Source organism: Periplaneta americana, chromosome 14 (assembly GCF_040183065.1).
Source record: "Periplaneta americana isolate PAMFEO1 chromosome 14, P.americana_PAMFEO1_priV1, whole genome shotgun sequence".
NCBI lineage: Eukaryota > Metazoa > Arthropoda > Insecta > Blattodea > Blattidae > Periplaneta > Periplaneta americana.
In genome coordinates, this window is record NC_091130.1 from 54,052,257 (window position 1) to 54,077,288 (window position 25,032).

General features: G+C 36.3%; 2 long non-coding RNA genes across 3 annotated transcripts in view; one reads left to right on the plus strand and one right to left on the minus strand.

The window, feature by feature from the left end:
• Positions 1 to 25,032, minus strand: part of LOC138713286 (uncharacterized) — a 219,583-nt gene that overhangs the window by 178,531 nt on the left and 16,020 nt on the right. The window contains exon 2 of the long non-coding RNA XR_011335819.1: positions 18,107 to 18,162. This is a non-coding gene — a long non-coding RNA (uncharacterized lncRNA). The remainder of the gene's footprint in view (positions 1 to 18,106; positions 18,163 to 25,032) is intronic.
• LOC138713285 (uncharacterized) overlaps positions 10,300 to 25,032 on the plus strand; it is a 30,900-nt gene continuing 16,167 nt past the window's right edge. Inside the window, exons 1-3 of one of the 2 annotated variants that reach the window (XR_011335818.1) lie at positions 10,300 to 10,767; positions 17,312 to 17,522; positions 17,883 to 24,743. This is a non-coding gene — a long non-coding RNA (uncharacterized lncRNA). The remainder of the gene's footprint in view (positions 10,768 to 17,311; positions 17,523 to 17,882; positions 24,744 to 25,032) is intronic. The other variant, XR_011335817.1, reaches the window with a different exon arrangement.

Genomic DNA, 25,032 nt, shown 5'->3' on the forward strand with positions numbered 1-25,032 from the left:
ACAGAAGGCCACTGGGAAGACCTCGAAGTAGATGGAAAGATGAAATTCAGAAGGAATGCATGGAAATGGGAATTACCAACTGGGAGGATCTAGCAAAAGACAGAACGGAATGGAAGTGTTTTGTGAAATCGAGAGGGAATAGACATGCTCCATAATGTCCTTTGATTGATTGATTGATTGATTGATTGAATGGGTAGACTATACATCCTGATAAGTAAAATTTCAGAGGAATAGGGTGCAGAAGGCATGGTGGCCATGGTTTGCATCTTCCCCTTCCAATCCATGTCTGTAGAAATGGATCATTTAGGAATTCCCGAACTACACTAGAAAAGTGCGGAAGAGCATCATCTTGCTGAATGATTTGATTACATTAGCGTTAGAGATTTGAAGTTCCAACATACGAGTATTGAGGTATTTCTGCGAAGTTAGAGTGGAATCCACGAAATACAAGGGACGAATTACTTCCTCTCTTCCAAGAGTACACGTAGTGCTTGAAGTGGCTTTAAAGGAGATATCAGTATGCACCTAATGTGAGTAAATACAAAAGTGTGGTGGCAACAATTTCAAGAGATTCTATAATTATTCAGAAAAATTAATTTCAAAATCGAATAGGACATAACATAGAAGCTATTTAAAAACTTAAATTATAAAAACTACAAATAACCTCCTAGCCTGCAAAACTCACAGCTTCCTTTCTTTCGCGTGTTGGACAGATTACCTATATAATGAAATACAATTTGAAATATATGTTGCCAGACGTCGTGGATTTCCCAGGATTGTTCTGGATTTTAATGGTGTGTCCTGTTCCCTGGATTGAGTTATATTTGTCCCGGAATGTAAAAAAAATATTGAAAAAAAAATACAATTATTTGCTGATAATTTTTTTTTTTTTCCACTGGATTCGAAAGAATGACCAAAGATGGAATAGGAACCACGTCTTATTTTGTTTTGGCTTCTCGATTTCACTGATGATACGAGTTCAATGACTCTAAAGGAGATTTCATTTGCCCTTGGGAATCCCAGAATGTTGATGGTTTGGGTTTTTACAAGTTCTTCCTTGAAAACATCTATATTATATTCTTATAATGTCTGGAAAGTCCGGTTCAGTTGTAATAATAATAATAATAATAATAATAATAATAATAATAATCCGTGGCACTACAGCCCATGAAGGGCCTAGACCAGCAATGTCAAAGAAAGAGTGCATACAATATGTTCGATTCCTTCGCGTGCTTACATGCTGGAGTGGAAATCCGTAAACACAGAAACAAGCAAGACACAGGGGCGGACAAAGTGAAAATGATCTGATGTCCAGATGTAATAATTCGTTACACATTTGTTTATACATTTTTATTAAATGCAATTATCTGATAGCTGAATAATTTATATATGCTTTACAATTGCCAACCAAGGTTAGTTTTGTAGACTGTTATAGCCTAATACTTCTTTAGTAACTTAAAAATAACATAACAGATAGAATAATTTCTGAATATTCTTGGTTATTACAATTACTATCTTTAGTAATAGCGAACATAGGGAAACTGAACATTTCAAAATGAAGTTTAAGCAGAATAGTCAGCAAGGTTAGTTTTGTAGACTATTATAGCCGAATACTGCTTTACAAATAACTTAACATATATAATGATTTCTGAATATTCTTGATTATTAGAATTACTATCTTTTGTAATGGCGAAAATAGGGAAAATTAATACTTATTTCAAAATAAAGTTTCACCAGAATCATTCCTACGATTTCTGTTCGATACCGGTACCAGCTTTGTAATGCTTGGTACTATGTTACTTGAAGTAGCAAGTCGAAGCGTAGAAAGCATACTGCTATCAGATAATTTGGCCCTCAGTCTTGGCTTTATTAGCTTCATCATTGAAAGAAATTGTTCACATAAATATGTGCCACCGAAAATTTTCATAATTTGAACTGCAAACTTACGGACCATAGGATACAGTTCAGGGGTCAAACATTTGTAAAAGGTAAGGAGGTCCTGATCATTATATCCATGTTTTAATAACGTTGTATTCCCAATATCAGTTATTTCTAGCTGCAATTCTTGTGGTACAGTTTTTATGTTTGCAGCAAGAGGTCAATAGAAAAGTTCTAGTTTAGTTCGCTGGGTGTATGATTAATGCCAACTGTACATTGTACAACCCTCATTGAAGCACGTATTCGTAGCTGCGCGCTCTACGTGCTCCAGTGGCGCAAGCGTTCTCTGTAGCACATATACGCTCTGATTGACATCGCTGGCCTAGACCAACCAGCCGGCTGCTGGCCTCACGCCCACATGCCGAAACAGAGGTGGACGATCATCTAACCAGAATGGAGGTATCTTCTGGATAGCACGATGATCCCCCCCCAGCCATTATAGCTGGTATTCAGAACCGAATTTCGCTACCTATCGTAGCTCCCCAAGTGCATCACGATGCTGGGTGGGCACCGGTCCCATACACTGGCCGAACTTTCATGAGAAAATTTCTTCCCCCATGAGGACTCGAACCAGCGCGCATTCCGTAACGCGAGTCCTAGGCAGGATGCCTTAGACCATGACGCCATGGCACGGGACCTTGTAATAATTAGTGGAGGCAAAAAAATTGTGCAAAATACACTGTGTCCGAAATGAAACCTACCGATAAAGAAACGAATTAACTAGATATCTATAAAAGTTACATATGGCCAACTTGCACTAAAATGTAGAGAAACTCAACAAGTTTTTATGTCGTGAAATTGGCAAACCTATTATTCCTATTGTTGTGCATATACAGATTGTTTTCCAAAATGGCTCCATTCATATCGCAAGAAAAAGTGCAGTGCTGTTATTGGTTAGCAGAGTTTAAGTTTCCGGTTACAGTTCAGTGGAGATTTCGTGAAAAATACGGCCGTGCAGCTCCTGATAGGCACACCGTTGTTCAGTGGCACAAATATTTGCTAGAAAATGGAGACTTTCAGCGACATGATGGCGTCAATGTTTCACATGTGTGGCTATGTTAATTGCCACAATTGCAGTATCTGGAGTTCTGAAAATCCTCGTGTTATATTATATTAACCAGTTCAGAAGTGATCGGACCTTTTTTCTTCATAGAGAACACAGTGAATGGTGTGGGCTACCCCAGATTCCAGAGAGGTTCATTTTCTAGCAAGACGGAGCTGCCCCTCATTATTGGGGACCAGTCGTTGAAACTTTACACAATCATTTCTCGGGACGATGGATTGGTCGTGGTGGTTCTATTGCATGGCCCCCACGATCTCCTGATCTTACACCATTAGACTTTTTTTCTTTGGGGATTCGTGAAAGACCGTGTCTACAACAACCGAGTGGATAACCTTCAAGTGTTACATCAAAAGATTATCGACACAATAAGATCTGTAACTCCGCAGATGTTACACTATGCCTGGAGAGAGATTGAATACAGGTTAGATGTGTCTCGTGCTACTAGAGAGGGACATATTGAGATTTACTGATGGTGACAAACTTGTTGAGTTGATTAATATTTTCCCCTAATTTGTTTTTGTGTGTCATGATTAAGGAATAAATTATTTAGTATCTTTATCAGTAGGTTTTATTTCGGACACGGTGTATTAATATTTTCATGAAATATGAAAATTTTACCAAAACATTATGAAAATATTATATTTTTCTTGCGTTAATTGCATTCTCCATGATTATCACGAATCCTAAAAATTCTTGTTCCCATACTGCTAGCAGGAATGGTTTAAAATATGAAATTTCATATTTTTCCTGACACTACTCGTATGTTTTACTGGTCGTGCAACAATTCAATTCCTCTGTCATCATTTTGTGAATTATATTACGTACTGTTAATAGTTTATTTTCATGAAATGTCATTTAAATGACATTTCCCTTTGGGGAATAATTAAGCAGCATGTCTCGAAACATCGATACCAGGCAATTGAAGAAGATTTGAAGCAAGCTGTTAAGGAGGCATTAAGGGAAATCACACCGCCTTTGCTGCGGAAAATTTCACACAGGACATGGCGCCTCATCATTTTGTGCCGCAACAATGATGGTCCCATACTGATGTTCTGGATCACTAAACAAGCTGAAACGTAAAGTATCAACCATTGTCACACAACTGCTATGATATGTTCAAAATGGATGCACATCAACATACAAATAAGGGGGGGGATGATAAGACTTTCGGACCTTACTGTACAATTTACTCGCACAGAAAATATACACTTTTATTGTTGAATTGCACACAAAAGGCAGTCTATATAACCTCAAAACTTCATTCAGACAGACTTTTATAACGCTAATGGTTTCTGTGGAAAATCTTGCATGCACAAGAGATATTTACGTATGATTAGTGTCTGTTAATCATTTAATAAAGAAGGATTCCTTGTTATGCGTAACATTCAAACAGCTGTATTTCTATACCCATTGAAAATTAGACACATGTTTATATGAACTTCCCCCCCCCCCCAGAATAGTCCATGCTACCACCTCTAAAATATTTACTATTCCTCCTCAATCGCCTTGTATCCTGCCTATCAAACTCGTGTTCTCAAGGCAGGAACGAATACGGAGAGGGCAGTTACTAGTCTCCCGACTGCTTCCTGTCCCTTGCATTGACTCATAAGATAGGGCCGTGAACGTAAACAGAGCTGTTGTACTAATAACAGTGGCGACTGGTACTGTGCATATACTTTGCACCCCTATTTTGGTATATGCTTATTACTGTAATAACTTTATCATCCTCATCTTTCTCAGTAGGCCTATTGGTCCGTAAAATGTGTACAAACTGATTCACGAGGAATTACTGCCATTTATGGAGCATATTTCTGAAGACATTCTGAGCAAAAACTGCCACATAAACATGTGTCCTATTCTCAATATTTTTAGAGTTACACTAATTTGAAGTTTTTTTTTTTTTTTAACTTTTTTCTTAGTTTTAAGGGTGAAAGAATGTTGCATAATAGAGAATGAACTATTCAGAAGTACAGTATACTTTCTTTAACTGGCTAATATTCTGAAGCTAAAAATGTATAGCCTACCTACTTCCTTAGTTGCTTTGTACAAATTTTATTTTTTCTTTCCAATTTTACCTAAAAATTACATTATTCTTACACGCAGACCACCTCTGTGATGTAGAGTTCAGCATGCTGGTCTCTTAAGCAGAGGGCCCGGGTTCGATTTCCGTCGGGTTGAATTTCCTGGTTGAGGTTTTTTCAGGGTTTTCCCTCAACCGTAAGCCAAATGCCAGGAAATTCGGGCCACAACATCCCTGAATATCACCGGCCTCATTCATCACCGAAATCATATTCATAACAAATCAGTAATACACACACAGTCGCCATCTAATTCACAACAATAGAACCAGTCTCAACTATAGTACACAGGCCTTCGGATTTCAACCAAAGATTAACTCGCGATAATGATCAGAGATGTTAAAGCGAGTATAAATAACAGCGAGAGGAAAAAATTGTTACAGAACACACCAACTTCTCACAACTTGATTCTTTACAGTTCAATTTTGCATCCTAATGTAAAGTCTTAAAGAGTGTACAAGAATGACGTCATTTATAACAATTGTGATAAATGCATAAGAAAAATGTAATTTTGTAGTTAAAAACTGAAAAAAAAAAAAAAAAACGAAGCAACAATGGACTTAACAACACACTTTTAGCTTCAGAATACTAGCCAATTAAAGAAATTATACTTCTGAATAGTTTATTCTCTAATTATATTCTTTTACCCTTAAAACTAAAGATAAAAAGATATTTTTAACAACTTAAAATTAATGTAACTGTGAAAATATTGAGAGTAGAACACATGTTTATATGGCATTTTTTTGCTCAAGGAAACGGCAACGAGAACGGAAATAATGTTAAAATAAATGTATTTAAATGTGAGCGTTCACAATAGTTAGTTGTGAATCCCCACATTCAAATATACTTATTTCAACAATATTTCCATTCTCGTTGCCGTTTCCGTTCCCGGTTTATTGTGAACCAGCCTTAAGTGGTGTTAACTCGTCGTAATTCACCTCGTATATATTTTACGGATCAATAGATCTACTGAGAAAGACGAGGATGGTGATAAAGCTATTACAGTAATAAGTACATACCAAAATAGGGGTATATGCACAGTACCAGCCGCCACTGTTACTAGTACAACAGTTCTGTTACGTTCACGGGCCTACCTTAACGTTGAGTCAATGCAAGAGATATGAAGCTGTCAGGAAGCTAATAACCACCCCCTCCCTATTCGTTCGCGCCTTGGAAGCACGAGTTTGAAAGGCATGCCTTGTAAGCATATACAGGCAGCTTGCCAAAATAACTTCTTCGAATCGATATAAGGAGACCAAGGTATTTGTAAATACTGCAACGAGTAGATATTCTTTTTGATCTTTCATTTTATTCGCCTGGAAACGAAGATTGAACCAACCTTCAAAAAGTTAAGATTCCTTTAATCATTACGGTATTAGAAAGGAAAAATAGTTTACGTTACAGCTCTTGGTTATGTCTTTATAAAAGTAAGAGAGAAAAAAAAGACCAAAAATGTAGTTCTTGAATTAGATGATGGTGGTGATGACCAGGCTTCGAGACTTTGGACCCAATACAATAAGTTTACTGTGCATGCACTATAGGTTGTTGACTCGCTGCAGGTAGATAGAGATGTGTTGAGGTAACAACGTTGCTATTTAGAGTACAGTACGGTAATATGGGGAAACACCAGTGGCGTCTCCTGACTTTGATCTTAAGGCGTTGGCAAAGAAAAAAATTAAATAAAACATACTTTATTAACCTTTACACATTCCCTCACATTTTTTGTGAACAAATAATAGAAAAGTCATTCATAAAGGTAATTAGCGTAAATTTTCGTCTAATTTTGAAACATCAGTAAAATTGAATCAAGCTGAGAGAGTAAACATCGATTAAGATAAATCTAAACAACATATAAATATAATTAATTAAAAATCAAAAACACTAAAGCTGTCTCATTACTCACAGTTATTTGAATTCGAAATCCACTCTCCTTTCCTTCTGCAAGAATTTCTTGATTACTGCTTCGTAGTACCTGGATTTGTCCTCTCGTAAGTTGGCAAGTAATTCCTTCTCGATTGAGATAAGTCTTCAGTTAGACATCCGGTTCTGTGTTTGAGTGGAGCGGCAGTAGGTGTGTATCCTCTTCAATGATGAGAATGACCTCTCCACAGATGACGTAGTGCAAGGAATTGTTGAGACTAGCAATGCTAATTTGTATATTTCCGTAAATACACTCATTAAATTTATGTCCAATAGATAATTTACAATTTGAATTGGCGTTTTGTCTGTCCCTTCATTAGAAGCATACCGTACCATACGTGAAGTTCATTCTGGAGTTTGCTTACATTAAAAACACTGCCATAAATATTTTGCACTCTATTTAATAAATCATTAGGGAAGTTTCCTCTTTTATTGAAGTGGGCCATTTTTGTTGGATTTATCAAATTAAAATACTGTAGCTTTTCAAATGATGCAAATCTAATTGTTAACTGGTTGCTAACATTATCAATGATTTCGAAATAAAGTCGCTTGAAATAATCTCGCTGTGACTCAGTGTTCAATCTCCTCTTTTTTACTTCAATCACCTCTTCATCTTCCACAGTATCATGAATAGAAGACCACACTGCTTCGAAATTCTCTCTTTCCTTTTGCAGCTGCTGTTGAAATTCTGTAATTTTACTACAAAATATCAACATTTTTAGACTGGAGTATAGTGAATAAAACATCCGAAAAAGCAAGTAGGTTAGATAGAATCTTTATTAAAAATATGTTCTGGAAATCCTTGAGGAAGCTAGAAAATCCATTTGCGGTCATTGCAGTTATATGATCAAAGTTTCCACTTTCCTTAACATGTTCAAAGAACATTATCAACGCTTCTCTATTCTCACTGACTGTATGGATAAGTCTAGAGGTAAAATTCCATCGGGTATTAGACAATGATGGTAACTTTCGGGACATGAATGCTGAAAGCTCATGTAACCTCTTAGAAGAACGAGAAAAAAATGTAGGCAGTGATTTAAGACCGGAAAAAAATACTTTTAGGTCCTTGTTACATTCTAATGACTGTTGAAGTACTAGGTTCATAACATGAGCATAGCAGTGCGTAAAGAGAGCTTTAGGATATTTTTCCAAAACTTTGCTTTGAAGTCCATTGAGGTGACTACTCATCACGGCAGCAACATCATAATATGTTTGAGCGACTAGTTTATCCCCACAGCTATATTGTTCCATTACTTCATTGGCATGATCAAAAAGAGCTGCTGCAGTTCTGTCAGCGCTCACGTCACGAAACCCAAGAAACCGTTCTACTATTTTCTTCTGTGAAACTGAATAATAACGAAATACAGTTGATAACTGTGACTTATTGCTTACGTCTGATGTTTCATCAAGCATAATAGCCACAAAATCTGTATTCTGGATTTCGTTGTAGATTTCATCTCTCAGAACATCGGCTACTGAATTGATTAAATCATTTTGAATGTTTGCCGAAGTAGCGCGGAAAACTGTAGACGTTAGTAAATGTTCTTTCAATGGTGAATCGAACTCGGCACTTGCAAGAAGAAATTCCACGTAATTTCCTTTGTTTATAGATTCTGAACTTTCCTCGTGGCCTCGAAATGACTGTTCCTGATTCGCTAAATAGCAAACAGCATTAATCAATTTCTTTAATATTTCCCTGTTCTTTTTTACTTTTTCGTTATGCAGTTCTATTTCAACCTTTCGTTGAGAATCCAGAAGAACGTCAATTCTAGTAGGGGATGCAATAAATCTGTTGAACGTTAAAAAACTAGAGAGATGAATTTCTGACTCACTATGTTTCTTCACAGCAGTATTAAGGTGATTTAAATCACCATACCCTTGCTGATTCCAAACAGTTTTCTTTGTTGAGAATAACAAACATGTCCAACAATAAAATCTGTTCACTACATCACAGTCGCAGAGCCAGCTTGAAATCTCATAGAGCTCTTTCCGAAAATGTCTCTCAAACCCCCTTCCAGTTCCAGTAGCACCACATTTGCCTTTTACAGACGTTGATATTATTAAATTAGGACATGGTCTGCCGCTGTCAATAACTAGTTTTTTCTGTGCGTAAGGAAGCGATGAAAAAGGACTATGTAATAGTTTTTGTACAACTCTTTCACTAGCCATCTTAAAACGATACGCAACATCAGCGATAACTGCTCATGCCGGTACTGGCGTCGGCGTGTGGCGTTGGAAGTAGTTTCAACGTCCTGAGGAGCTAAAAGACGAGGGAGAGAGTGAGAGGGCGCAAGCGCAATGAGTCTCAAGACAGCCAGTGACTCGTTGCAACGCCATGGCAAAGTTTAGCGCGGTTCATACTGCTAGGCTAGGCCGCTAGACGATAGATAGCAGTAGCAGTTCAGTTGAAGCGTTAATAATCATTATTAAAGAAAAACACTCATGTAATGTACTTTATACGGATTAAAAGAATAATACCATAATTTCCTAATTTTATTTGGGCGTTGGCGCACGACCCGCACACCCCCAGAAGACGCCACTGGGAAACACATATGTACATTCTGAAAGTAAATATACATTACACAATGATAATGTCAAAAGAATATGAAAAGCATTTATTCTCCTGTCTTTTATAAGCATTTGTGTTTAATTATACACACTGTTAGTGGTGAAAATAAGCATGTAGCAATTTTAGTTTTTTCATTTATCCTATTGGTCGTCTTTAGGAAGTGCAGTTACAGTACCGAAATGCAATGTACTACAAGATACATTCTCAGTGTCTCAAACGTAAATCTTTTTCGGTTATCTGCCAAAGTTTGTAATGTACGTCGCATGACGTGATAGGAGCAAAACGAAAAAACCTAACATCATTGCAGTCTCTAAGAGACAGTCCTTTATTCTCGAGTGACTCTATGTCCACTAATTTGCTGTTTATGTTACACAATGTTTCATATCCGTTATTTTTTACATAAAATTGATTTCCACTTCTGTTTTACACGTTCAATAACCGGTGTACTTGGTGTCTCATTAATTCTCTGCATCATATTCTAAATTAATTTGGGGCTTCCGGCATCTCTTGCTCTGACTTTTCTAACCGTGTAATAGTTTCAGACACAGTTTGTATGAAAACCAAATTATTCGTCAGAACCTTCAAATCCAGAGCGTTTTCGTTTGCATATTTGTTGGCATTCATTCTACAATACCCCCACCCACTGTACGCTTTACCACTATACTCAGTACGCCGTTATGCGGATTTCCCACTGAACTGCTCTATTGGGTCCGAAGTTTCGAAGCCTGGTGATGACTAACGTAGCGCAAGTTGTTGTTGTCAAGGCCGAAGTAACAATTTCTTGCCGGTGGAAACAAATTACCGTACAGAAATTAACAATCTGATGCAATTAAATAAGTCTTTCTTTTTATTTTTCCTTTTTACTTCCGGAGAAAATTACCATCTACTTGATATATAGTGATAATCTAGTTATGTTATGAATCAGACTTCGGTGTTTGACTTACGCAATACTAGCCTGCGGTTACAAGCACAGCTTGTTTGTACACCTTGAAGAGCCAAACCTGACTTTCCTCTATCTGCCTGTGCTTCTTAGAATTCGACTGTTCTGTACAACAACACTAAAGTTATTCCCCGACAGGTCAGGGAAAAACTGGACTACAAATCGAGAAATAAAAACAAATCTCAGCAGCTATATAAATTAAAAACGACGCAAGAGTGAAGACAGTCAACAGTGATACAAGATAGGCCTACTACTACAGGTACAGTACAAGTGAGCTATCGGTAGTGATATTATTAGTGAAAGATGTTATGTACAGAGTGTCCGAAGTGTCCCACACCATAGGACTAATCACAGTTGGTGTTCTGTATGTGCTCGGCAATCCATACATATCGGGAGGCGAAATCGTATGTTGTTTAAAACAAGCGTCACAAAGCCAGGTGATATGGAGCGACACTCATCTTCAATTCTTTGGCGTAGATTTTCCATATCTTCAATCTTGATGCTTTGGGTCCGTGACTTAACATCTCCAGACAGTGAAGTCCAGAGGATTCAAGTCAGCGAGCATGGGGCCCATTCCACGGCACCTCTGCGATCAATTCAACAGGAAAAGCTATCGTCCAACTATACATAAAACACAAACTATGATTTGTCCTATGATGCGGTACTTTTCGGACACTCTGTATATTCGAATACTTGTGATTAACTTAATATTAATTGTTGGGGTTGATAAAAATAAATTTATTTGTTTATTGTCAAGACTTGAAAGGTTTCATTCATTATTTTTGGTTTAAACATTCTATGTGTTTGTTAAATTATTAAAAATCAATGTTAATTGTTTCTCTCTTAAATTTTTCATGATTTTTTTGTACAAATGGAAAGAATTTGCTTCTTACTGGAATGATTCGTGTGATAAAGGTTTCTAAGAATATTTGTTTCATGGAAAATGTATCATCTCAAGCACTTTGACTTGTTTTCCCCCTGTACTTATTTATATTTTTGCTTTGTGTATACATACAGTTTTGCTTTGTGAATACGTATCCCGATATTCTTGTGCAATGTAACTAGGAAGATGCTAATTAAGCGAAATATGAACAAAAATAAGTTGTCAAAGTTGTCTGACGGCGAACATTTCATTCTTCGTTTGTTTTAAGTGATAATGTACTCAAAATATAAGATGTCGTAGATTCAATCATCTATAATATTGAAATGTTCTTTCATTTATGAGACTATTCCTTTTTGCGATCGTCTTGTAGGCATAATTATTGGATTTAAAATGTATAGGTGTCATGGATATGACATGCTTTCGTATTAGGCCTACAGATTTCATGACAAGAACCACCTTTTCGAAATAAGGAATGCTGAAAACTTATGTGTTCATAAAATTATCAAAAATTATCTTTTTTGCAGCGTCACAATATTCTTTCTTCATGTGTTGTTCAATTAGGAAAAAAATAGTAACACAATCATTGATTTTTACATTGCGTTATACACGGGACATACTTCTTTTATGGATATGTGTGTACTGAAATGTGCAGATGATCCTTCCAATGGAAAAACAAAGTTATATTCAAATTTGTTGTTTTGTGGACAAAGTCTCTTTTGGAAGTTTGCTCCTCATATTGTTTCTATGGTAAGTAACAGATACCGATATGTTAAGAGATGCTTGCTTTCAAACTTATATTTTGGTACATACAAGTATAATTTGAATGATCCAATCTTTCTAATAATTTGTTGTATTTGGAATCCGTTTGTCATTTGTGAATGACAAGCAAGACATTTTCTCCTAGATTATTTCTTTTCCCCACCATTTCCACGGTTCGTGTCAATCCCAAAGCAATTTAATGAATACTACCATCACCATCACTACTATGATCATAACCATCAAGACACGGTCTATTCTATATGAACAGCTAAGAATTCGCACTTTGAGAGAAGATTGGATTCTTACAGTGTTATTTCGTTGAAATATCCCTAGAAATATCTGTATTCTATGCAAACAAAACGTATATAGTTTTATATGAAATATGTTACTCACCCAGTACGAATAATAGACAATATATGGTACGCAATTGCACAATGTCGGGAATTTTGCTTATTGACCAGAAAGAAGATTCATTCATCCATCCATCCATCCATCCATCCATCCATCCATCCATCCATCCATCCATCCATACATCCGTCCGTCCGTCCGTCCGTCCGTCCATCCATCCATCCATCCATCCATCCATCCATCCATCTATTCATATTTATTTATGTATTTATTTATTCATTCATGTATTCAAGTATTCATCCGTTCAAGTATTCATTCATTAATGAATTGATTGATTGGTTGATTCATTCATTCATGAATTTATTAATTCATTATTCGTGGATTGATTGATTCATTCATTCATTCATTTATCCATTCATGGATTGATTGATTCATTTATTCATTAATTGATTGATTCATTCATATATTCATGGATTGATTGATTCATTCATTCACTCACGGATTGATTGTTTGTTTTTTTTAAAGAGAATCTGTTAAATAAACTTACACAGTTATACAGGGTGATTCATGAGGATTTATCGTCACTTACGGAGCTTATTTCCGAAGACATTCTGAGCAAAAAATATCATATAAACATTTGTCCCAATCTCAATATTTTCAAAGTTACATTAATTTGAAGTTGTTTGTAAAATACCTTTTTTCTTTAGTTTTAAGGGTAAAAGAATATTACAAATAGAGAAGGAACTATTCAGAAGTATCATTTCTTTAATTGGCTAGTGTCCTGAAGCTAAAAATGTGTTGTCAGTTGCTTTGTACAGAGTTTGTTTTTCAATTTTTAACTAAAAATTACATCATTCTCACCCACTCATCAAAAAAATTTGTACAGATCATACGACTTTAGGAACTTGATTCTTTACAGTTTAATTATGTATCCTAATGTACAGTCATGAAGAATTTACAAGAGTGGCATGATTTGTAACACTTCTTGTGATAAATGTGTAATTTTGTAGTTAAAAATCGAAAAGAAAATTCTGTACGAAGCAACTATGGAATTCACAACACATTTTTAGCTTCAGAATATTAAAATTTCAAATATGTATGGATTTATTACCGTCAGAATTACTTATCAATAATCAAAATTAAATCATTAGGTTATTACACGAACTGGTACATAACGACAGACGAACGTTTACGCCATGAATGTGGCATCCTCATGTTTAATCGAAGCAATGACACATAATGAACACTTATAATGTCTGGTTTAAATACAATCGTTAAAAATGTTTGAAAAAGTTAATTCTATTTTTAATTTTATTATTATATTTATCGGACCCAACATGCCTTTGAAATTCAGAATATTAGCTAATTAAAGAAATGATACTCCTGAATAGTTCATTCTTTATCTGTAATATTCTTTTACCCTTAAAACTGAAGAATAATGGTATCTTACAAACAACTTCATATTAGTGTAACTCTGAAAATATTGAGATTAAGAAGAATGTTTATGACATTTTTGCTCAGAATGTCTTCAGAAATAAGCTCCGTAGGCGATGGTAAATCCTCGTGAATCAACCTGTATATGGCTTGAAAAGATGAATTAAAACGTGAATAAGACAAGTTAAAGTCTTAAAAAATAACATAGGACACTTTGGAATTCACGTCTTCAATTGTTTGTCCCTTACAACGGAGTCGTAAACACGCATCCTTCCCCTCTACCACATCCGAAGGTAAGTAAACACATTATCACGATTGTTCCCCTCAACTACATCCGAAAGTAAACACCTTACATTGTCTGATTCTTTGCTATTGTCTGTATGTATTAACGACATTATCACTTGTATCGGTGTACGTGTGAGTGCGTAACTAAGCAGAATGTGCTGTACTGTGTGCCAGTTGTAAAGCTATACCCAAGTCGTCGTAACTATGCACTTGGCAGTTGTTATTTGCGTTAACAACCCTTTGCATGAAAAAAAAAATGAAGGACGCTATGTGATAGCCTTGCTGAGCCAATCAGAATGTAGAATTTTCTAACAGATGCAGCTGCTGCTGCTACGCGGAGCGCTGTCGTGTTGTAGGTTTGCTACATGGTGTTACTATCACCTAGACCTAGCTATCACGTGCGTGATTTGTGTATTAGTGTTAAATATAACTCGTAGCCTTGTTGTAAAATGTCGCAAAAAAAAAAAAAAAAAGACCGAGTGAGAGTCCTTTGCGTAAAGGCGTGGAGTCAGGAGACGGATTGATGTAGTGGTCACTGTGGCAACGTCGCATCTCTCTCAACTAACGTTACCTGTGCATTCTTTTTAAAGCGCAATATGAAACGCTGCAACAAGTTATTTTTATACATTTCGGTTCAGCAACTACGTGTTTTGGTCTTTTGCAACGTTTATTATTGTTAAAATCTTCTAGCAATAGTAATTACACGTCATTACTCGTTATCATGCAAGTGAAAACTATTTAACATGTTCGGTTCTTTTAGAGTTAAAATTATTACTGCAATAACAACAGCCAATATTAATTGTCCACCATTTTGCAGTCAGTTGGCTGGATTGCTTTTTCTCAACCTCTTTAAAACAAACCCGCTTTAAAAATGAGCGCACGATACGCAAAACTGTTAGGTGCAGTTACAGGAGCTTGGGTCTAGAGAGCTATTGCAATATCGGTGCTTTAAATCCTACATAATTTATTCGCTTAAGTATAAATTCTCTGTAGCTACTACTGCTATAACCTCTATTATTACCATTGTCACCACAATCACCTAGTGGTGGGGTGTGATTTGAAGATCTGTGATTTTGTCGCTGTGACAGGTTTGTCGCTGGTTCCGACTGTGACTGTAGTTCGAATTTCACAGCTCCGAGAAATTACCATCTCCGCCCAGTATGTGACTCATATCAATTGATGTTCACTGTGATAAGCTATAATTATGTGACCATAAAGTGACGGCTACAGACAGGGTGCGATGGTGGAATTTCCCTCCTGTTGGAAAGTTATCCTCCTCTCATAAATTCATAATAACATCATTGTCAGGGATAATAATTTCTATCCCCCTCACAAAATATAATTGTTTTAATACAAGTATATGTACTTTATAAAGTATAAAGTAAGCAAAGAAAACAATAATATTGATGTATTATCATCACCGGCAAGCTGACAACAATCAATAACTAGGAATTACACATCTTATCTTAAGCCTGCTCATGGATATAAGTATTGTTATGATCAAGATGCAAGACAAGCAACTCAGCGCGACCAAGCGTTGAGCCGTATCGAATGAGGATAATTATTTTATGTATGGTATTCCCTATCTAGGATTCTATTCCCCCCTCCCCTCATCAAAAATCTTAATTCACAACCTGGCTACAGACAACTAAATCTAAGACGGAAGATTCATACTAGAGTTGGGTCGATTCGTGAACGAATCGTTCATTCGAACGACTAATAATAAAGAATCGTAAGAATCGATTCGTGGTATCAACGAATCGTCGTTCAAAAGAATCGTAACGAATCGTCGTTCAAACGAATCGTAACGAATCGTCATTCAAAAGAATATGAAGGAATCGGCATGGTATCGTAACCCACGATTCTATTCGTTGTTTGATGTAACCTGTCAACGGACATTTCCGAACCGTGTCGAATGCTCCCGAGCGAGAGTGAAGTCAAAATATGTACTGCATTTGTTGAGTATGGAAAATAATGAACACAAACCTGAAATTTGCATAGTTAAATAGAGATGTAATGCAAAAAATGTACTTCATAGTAAGGTTCAGTTGATAAATTATAATTTAGAGACATTATCTTGGGTAATTTTGTAGACTAATGGAGTTCATACTGAATGATTCCAGCCAATGAGAAAGAGACAATCCAATGTCTCGCCTCTTATGCCATCTATGAGAGAGATGTAGAACGTTTTTGTTCTACGCGTGGTTTGCAAAGGAAAGTGTCTTGCGACGATTCAAAAGAATAGTTGGAATCGCAGACTGGGAAGAATCGTGAACTCGTTGACGATTCAAAAGAATAGTTGGAATCGCAGACTGAGAAGAATCGTGAACGAATCGTTAGAATCGATTCGTAATGTGTGATTGAATCGTTGGAATCGACTTCTGAAAAAGAATCGTGTTGCCCAACTCTAATTCATACTAACTTGAATAACGAGATAACTGGGACCTACTATCGTCCCCATCAACTCTCTGACACTCAAGCTTACACCGCCGACAGCGTGTTTATCAGTATTGTTGATGTATAATATTTATGACACCAGCATGCCAATTCGCAGAAGTGCGATAAACATAATGTTATCTCGTGGTAGTAAACCAAGTGTCGTCATATATACGTAGTTCTAGTACTTTCGGGATAACTCTGTAACATACCAATCAACATTAATCAGTCGAACATAAAAATCACACCGTGACATATCTCCATTATCTGTCACAGCGAAAAAAATCGCCAGCTCCGCTTGATATGTGACTCATGGCGATGATAGTGACTATAATGATACAACCATTCGCAATCGCCAAGAAGCAGTCGAACATACAAATCACACTGTGACAAACTCGCCATTATTTGTCACAGTGATTTTTTGGAGCTGTCACAGTTCGGAGCTGTGACGGCAAAACACTGTCACACCCTACCTCTAAAATCACCACTACCAATAACAATAATAATAATTTACTACTACTACTGCTACTACTATTACTTCTTCCACCATCACTGTGCATTCGATGTTTTCATGCCAGTTACCTGAACTGGATCGAGAATCGTCTACTAACATTATCATGATATGGCATCTAAATAGTTATGTTATTAATGTCTGTAGAGTACGATGGCGAAGCTGAGCACCTTGATCTGCGTGGTCCTGCTCCTGACCTGTGCTGTCATGTTGGTGACCGCACAGAGGCGCTGCCCCACCATCAGACAGAGCGTGGGCGTGTGTGGAGGGAAATTTTGCCTCTCAGACAGGGACTGCCGCAATGGAAAGATTTGTTGTCGCAGTGCGTGCGGAGGAAGGCTCTGCACCTAACTTGCATGTGAGCATCACCAGAATATATTCTCCTCAACCAATCACATTAGTTGTAGAGTAGGGCAGTGGCGGTTCTGGTATAATTTAATATGGTTACAGTTAACTTATACTACGTCTATAAAGTTTGAGTTTTTTATTTTTCCTGCTTGGGGATTTAAAACTTAATTCTGCTTTATTTAAAAGTATTAAAATGAACGTACTGGTATTTAAAAAATGTGTATGTTGCCTCTATTTCCCAAATTTTCTGACCCATCATCTATGCTGATTGTAAATTATTATTCCTATCCTATTATTCCCACTTCCCTACAAAAACCTGGATTTTTACATAAAATTAATTCATCATATAATCTTAACTTATCTGTTTCAGTAGACGATGCTTAAATGAAGAAGACGTAGAAGATCATTATTATCATCGTTATGAAAAATTAAATGAAATTAATTTGACAACTCTTTATATGAATTGTTCTTACTTTTCTTGATTGGGCAATAAATAATTAACATGTATCTGGAAGAGTATACCCATTAATATTCAATGACTCCAAGAACTAATAGTCTATGGAAATATTTCCAGCCTGTAGCTGGGGTACTCACTATCAAGACTTCATCACCAAGGCAACTGCTGGAGGGGACTCTAGGCGCTGGCTTCCCTGTGAAAATAATTTAAATATTTATTTTAAATTAAATTATGGTTTATTTAACGACGCTCACAACTTCAGAGGTTATATCAGCGTCGCCGGTGTGCCGAAATTTTGTCTCGCACGAGTTCTTTTACATGCCAATAAATCTACTGATATGAGTCTGTCGCATTTAAGCACACTTAAATGCCATCGACCTGACCCCGGATCGAACCCGCAACCTCGAGCACAGAAGGTCAGCGCTATACCGACTACACTACCGAGGCCGACTTAAATATTTGTATTTGTTTTCACTTGACCAATGAATTTTATTTTACCAATTAAGTAATATTTCGATGGCTAAGAAGTGATACTTCGTATCTGTAAATTTGCAGGTAAATCAAAACACCGTTTTAAAAATTAATAATATAAAATAGACAAATTTTTATATATGCTTCTGCTTTGCAAGATCCTCTACTCGAGGGCAAAATATTAGTTAACTATCCAATTATCTGAACATAATAATAATAATAATAATAATAATAATAATAATAATAATAATAATAATAATAATAATAATGTACTTAATCCAAATAATAATGTAGTTAATCCAAATAATAATTTAGTTAATCCAAATAATAATTTTGTTAATCCAAATAATAATGTAGTTAATCCAAATAATGTAGTTAATCCAAATAATAATGTAGTTAATCCAAATATAATAATGTAGTTAATCCAAATATAATAATGTAGTTAATCCAAATAATAATGTAGTTAAACTAAGTGACCATTTTTGAATACAGAGTGAACAATAAGTATGGAATATTGTTAATAACTTCCTTAAATTTTAATTTTACAAAAAAAAAATGTTACAAAAACTGTTGGAGATAAACCATACAATATTATGCCGGTGTTCGAAAACACTTATTCAGACATACAGGGTGTGACAGTAAACTAAATTTTTAAATGGCGCTCTATATTAAAATTTACATATTCAGAATCTCAATTAAATTTTACGTAAGAAACTTTACCCATATTCCTGTTTCTTGTCTCTTAACTATTTGTTAAACTTGTATCGTGGACTTCAAATTTGAGACAAATAAGTATGTAAAATCATGTTGAGTAGGCCAAAAACTAAACAAAACACTATGACTAACCAAACTTTATCATAGATGCTCAAAATGAGAACCATTCACACCCAAAAAATATCCCAGTTTATCATTAAAATAGTCCATTGTCTTCCTCACAGTTATATAACTGTTCTGTTCCATCTCATATCTACATTGGACTGTTTTCGTGATAGACTGAGATACTGTTTTCACAGGTGATAGATTAAGCATCTGTGTATATCACAATAGCCTTACTTATTGCTCCGTATAAAATGACCAGCTTTATATGTGTAACACAATAGCTAACACACAAGGATATTACGATACAATGGTTTTGTTCTAATTTCATCTATTATTACAAATAAAAAATAAATTTAACTTCAAATCCTTCATATTGTCTAAAGAGACACATAAGTTATTTTTTTCAAATTTGTACTGTATTTGCTTTGATACAAAAATTACAGCAAAAATTGATTTTTTTTTTTTTGTATTATAATAGCCCTACTTGACCCCATACTTAATATTTTATTATATCACCACTTTGAATGGATTTAGAAGAAAAGACAAAATGTTTACTAAAGTGACTATGCTTTCTGTACATCGCTCTCGGATAGAACGACTCGTAGATACTGAACATGAAGAAAATCCGTCGAATAATTTAACAGAAATCGCTCTACACAAACATATAGAGAGATGAGGAACCTTTTTCCGGGGTCAGGTATACTGAAAGCGCTTGTTCGTAAGAATCTTGAATACAGTCTTTCTTTCTCTTTCTTTTTTCTTCCTTTCTTTCTTCTTTCTTTTTCCTTTCTTTATTTCTATTTCTTTTTTTCTTCCTTTCTCTTCCTTTCTTTTTTCTTTCTGTTAATTTGTTTCCCTTTCTTTCTTTCTCTTCCTTTTTTCTTTCTTTCTCTTCCTTTATTTTTTTCAGTTAATTTGTTTCCCTTTCATTCTCTTTATTTTTCCTTTCTTTCTCTTCCTTTCTTTTTTCTTTCTGTTAATTTGTTTTCCTCTCTTTCTTTCTTTCTTTCTTTCTCTTTCTTTTTTCTTTCTTTCTCTTCCTTTTCTTTTCTTTGTGTTAATTTCTTTTCATTTCTTTATTTCCCTTTCCTTCTTTTTTCTTTCTTTCTTTCTTTCTTTTTTCTTTCTTTCTCTTCCTTTCTTTTTCTTTCTGTTCATTTCATTTATTTATTTATTTATTTATTTATTTTCTTCCTTTCTCTTTCTTTTTTCTTCCTCTCTCTCTTCCTTTCTTTTTTCTTTCTGTTAATTTTTTTCCCTTTCGTTGTTCTTTCTTTTTTTTTTCTTTTCAGAACCGCATTAATATCTCTTCATACCGAATCGTGGTAACTAAGAAAATGAATTACTTATGCATATTGTTTACTAAGAGTCAAAGCAAATACGGAAAGATTGCGGTAGATAGATTCTAATAGGGAAGAGATCGGAAGACGTAATTTAATATATCAACCCTAAGGCTTTTTGTACACCCCTATTTCTAGCCTACCATTGTTTCACCATCTCTATTCCCATAATTAGTTCCAGAGCTTTAGTACCAATGTTAAGATTGTCTGGCGTTCCGGGAGCTTGATCCTCAAACAGCATAACATGTATTGCAGTACATTCCTTCCTTCCTACACTTACACTGCAGATAGATATGACTTGTTTCTTCTTCCTGCTTGCACGTTCTGCAAATGGGATTCTCATTAATTTTAGATTGTTACTCAACCATATGAAATTTATTCCGATGGATCTTCTAATATTACTTCTATTCATTTGAATAAAGAGATTTTCTTAGAGTCTGACAGGGAGCTTTGACTAGGTTTTCTCAACCATCTATCCTAGAAAAATGTTTACATATTTTCCAGTGGCCCTCTGCAGAAATGTAGTTCTGACACTTGCTTTGGAGACACCACAGGCTGATTCCAAGAGGTCTTCCGCCACTAAGATTATAAGATGCAACGTAACGTTCTCATCTGTGGGCCATCTGCGGTATTTTGAGTTACAAATCAAGCGATCGGCGTTAGAATCTCGGCACGGAAGTTCGTATTTATCCCCTTACCATACAGCTTGGTCAGGTAGGCCGAGTCTTGCATTCTATCGCATTGTTCCAGACTTAAGTAAACGCCCCTTCGTCCAGGCCGAGTCTCGCTTTCCATTGTATTGTTCCATGCTTTCTTGGCTTGACTTTACAAATTTAGGCGCGGTTTGGCCCATTCTGTGACCTAATATGCGATGGTTATCCGTCTCCGACAAGTGATCTGGGTGGCATTCGTGAATCTGACGCTGACAAGTGGGCCATCCTGCTTCAGCTTCTGCTATAGCTAGGTCCCGCTTCGTGGACGAGTAAACCCCAGGGGCCCACAGCCCCATGCTCTTCCTGATCAGCCGACGATGACAGGTGAACCATCCTGCCTCAGCTCCTGCTAGAGCCAGGTCCCGTCCGCATACGAATAGGCTGATGAGTTCCAGGTACCCAGAGCTCCAAGCCCTTCCTACATCAACATCGGAAATCCGTTACAACCTCAAGATTTCACCACAGCCTATTTTTACTATTGCGGATGATAGATGAGATGAGTGGGAAGTGAAGAATGCTGGTGGAATGATAGAAGGAAAAACGGAAGTACACGGAGAAAAATCCCTTTGTAACGTCTATAGTGTCCACCACAAATTCTATTACGACCTAGCCGGGAATCGAACCCGGACCACTTGGATGGAAGGTAAGCGCGCTAGCATTGTGGCCACAGTCGCGACTGTTCCAGGCTTACGGTACACTCTCAATTCAGGTTAATTCAGTTATCTGTTCTTTAAGATGAAAGAAATACCCTTTTAAACACTTGTGAATATTATGAAAACTTTATTGTTAGAGAATTGGAATAAAATATGGCCACATTTACCGATACTGTATTTTTATTAACATCAGAACAAAACATAGATCAACCCTTAAAAAATTCGCGTGTTTTACGCCCCCCTCCAACTTTTCGGTATCGAAAAAGGTAAAGAAGTGCGCAAATTACGCGAGCAAATACGTTAGTGGTGACTGGCGTACCACAAGATGTTGGTTAAGGTCAAACTAGCAACTTTTTATCTTGATTGACTAATTATTATAAGGAAACAACTTACAGAAATAAACTATCTATTAGTGTGATTAGTAAGTCTGTTTTTTATTTCCTGAGGAAATTACCATCTGTTCGACACAGAGTGATATTTAGGTTCAGAAGAGACTCAAACTTGGGGATTTTACTTATGTAACATTAGCCTGCGGTTACAAGTCCAGCTTGTTGACACACCTTGAAGAACCAAACTTGGCGTTTCCTTTATCCTTTGGCTGTGTTTATTGAAAGGCGACTGTCTTCTTTGTGTAATTAGCTTCCATTGCTGTTATTCTCCGGGACTTCAAGGAAAGACTTGAATACAAATCGATAAATAAAAATGAATTTAAACGGCTGTATAAATTAAAAAAAAAAAGATCGCAAGAGTAAATGATGTCAGCTATGATACATTGATACAAGAGACTACTACAGACAGAGTACAAGAAGAGCGATCAGTAGTGTTGTTGCTAGTGGAAGCAGTTCTAATCCAAATAGTAGCAATTAATGTAATATTTTTATGGTTAATGGAAACATAAGAATATAAATTTCCTCCGAGGTTTTTGAAGGTTTTCCTTTGTTTTGATGCGAAGCAACAATATTTTTGTTAAATAAGAAGATACAAAATTTGTTGTAATTTTTAATCATAAACATTCAAATGTTGCTGATAAAATTATTCATAAGGTAAATAAATCTGAGAATGTTAATTTCGTTGAAAATTCATGATTTCAGTAAACTTTAATACTCAAGAAGTTAATTTTCTTTACAGACTACATATTCCGCGGTTTTGAACTGCAATGCTCTATTATTGTACTTGTATTTCTGGTGGTGTGGAAGAGAAGGCCTGATGGCCTTAACTACACCAAAATAAATAAATAAATAAACAAATAAATAAAGACAAACCAACAAAATATGAAGAGTATATTTTCAGATATATTTGTCGGTGATTATATTTGTCAGTGATTATTAGAGTTTTATTGGCGTGAGATTTGCAATAGGGAAAAATTGTAACATTTTCAAATGAAAAGATTTACTCTGACGTCATTCGTGGTGCCAAGGAAACAAGTGTAAGATGAACTTTGTGCCTCGTGGTTTTCCACACAGTCCGTTTCCCTCCATTCTCTATTTAATATGCCACTTTGTGTATCGTAACAATGTCTCGAAATCAGGTATATTGAATCTAACCTTCAAAATGTATCTAAGAATTCATTAGCCCGATAATTAATGCCCAAATTTCAAGAGAAGATCCCTGTGAAGGGAATACAATCCTGGCGGGGTGAGAGGAGAGGGTAAGCTAGTAACTCAGCTCTTCGATGGAGCAGGTGGATGAGGGGAGGTGTCATTGCCCGACTGGTACAAACAAGGCTCAGTCATTGGCCGGCCGGTTCCGTGTCGGGGGTTGGTCATAAGAGTGGGAGAAAAACTCATATTCTTTGCTCCGATCTTCTCCTGAAATGAGAACACGTCATAACCCTAGGTGTCCGGAACCTCCAGCCCTTCCTATATCAGCATCGGAAACCGGTACTACCCCTAGGACTTTATGCCGGCCTATTTTTACTTTTGCAGATGATAGATGAAATGAGGGGGAAGGTAGAGAGTATTGGTGGAATGATAGAGGGAAAAGGGAGTACCCCAAGAAAAACCATCTGCAACGTCTGCTCTGTACACCACAAATTCCATCACGGCTTTGTCGGAGGTCGAACCCGGGCCGCCTGGATAGAACACCAGCGCTCAAGCATTTCAGTCACAGATGAGGTGTGTAATAGGTATTCTCGGCTTTTACGTACGGAAGACGGAAAAATTCGTTAAGAATGGCATAGATAGTGGATGATTTTAAGATTGACTGATGATATACCTCAGAAAAATGTCTCCATCAGACTTCATGAAGCCACATGGGAGGAATAGAGGTAAAAGTTCCATGTCGAATGACCTCGTGACTAGAATGATGTTATTTGGCCGCCATTATGCTCCGACTGCCTGTTATCTCCAGGAAAAACCCAGTACTCAATTTAATAAGAGGCTGAGTGGACATCAGGACCTTTCTGGAAGCTTTGGGCAAAGATAAAGACCCCGCTACTATCCGGGAATGAACCAGGTACCTTCCAGTCTGTATTCAGCGAATTTACCAAATGAAATAGTCGATCATCAATAAGCTCCCCTAAGATATGTTCAAATCGCTCTACTCCACGTATAGTGCATATCCATGCGACAGATTATCGCTAGAGTGCTTCACGGACGTCGAGAACATTTCTGTGACCAAACTGGGACATTCATAAATAAGAGATTTTAAACAGGATGTCACGATTCACGAAACATGTGACTACATGCCTGCCTTCGAAACAATGTGGAATAAAAGACTTTGCACAAGAAAGTGTAGAAGATCGGCTCAGTCCAGGTGTTTGTCAATATCTCAAGGAAGGTAACGATGTGCTTTAATTTTATGTTGCTATATTTTAAATTGACAATATTCACTTCTGAATGACTGAAGTTAGACTTGTAATAATTTACGGTCTATTATAATAATTTATTAGCTTAGTAGACATAAAATATTAAGCTTGCTAGGGCTCGGCCATATGAAGCTCTGGCAAGCGTCATCTTCCGTCTCACTAACAGATTGTTGCTCTTTGTAGTTTAAAAATGTTTATGCTCGACCATGCGGAAATGTAGTAATTATATACCTGGTAGAAGCCCTTTAATGCACCTCATTA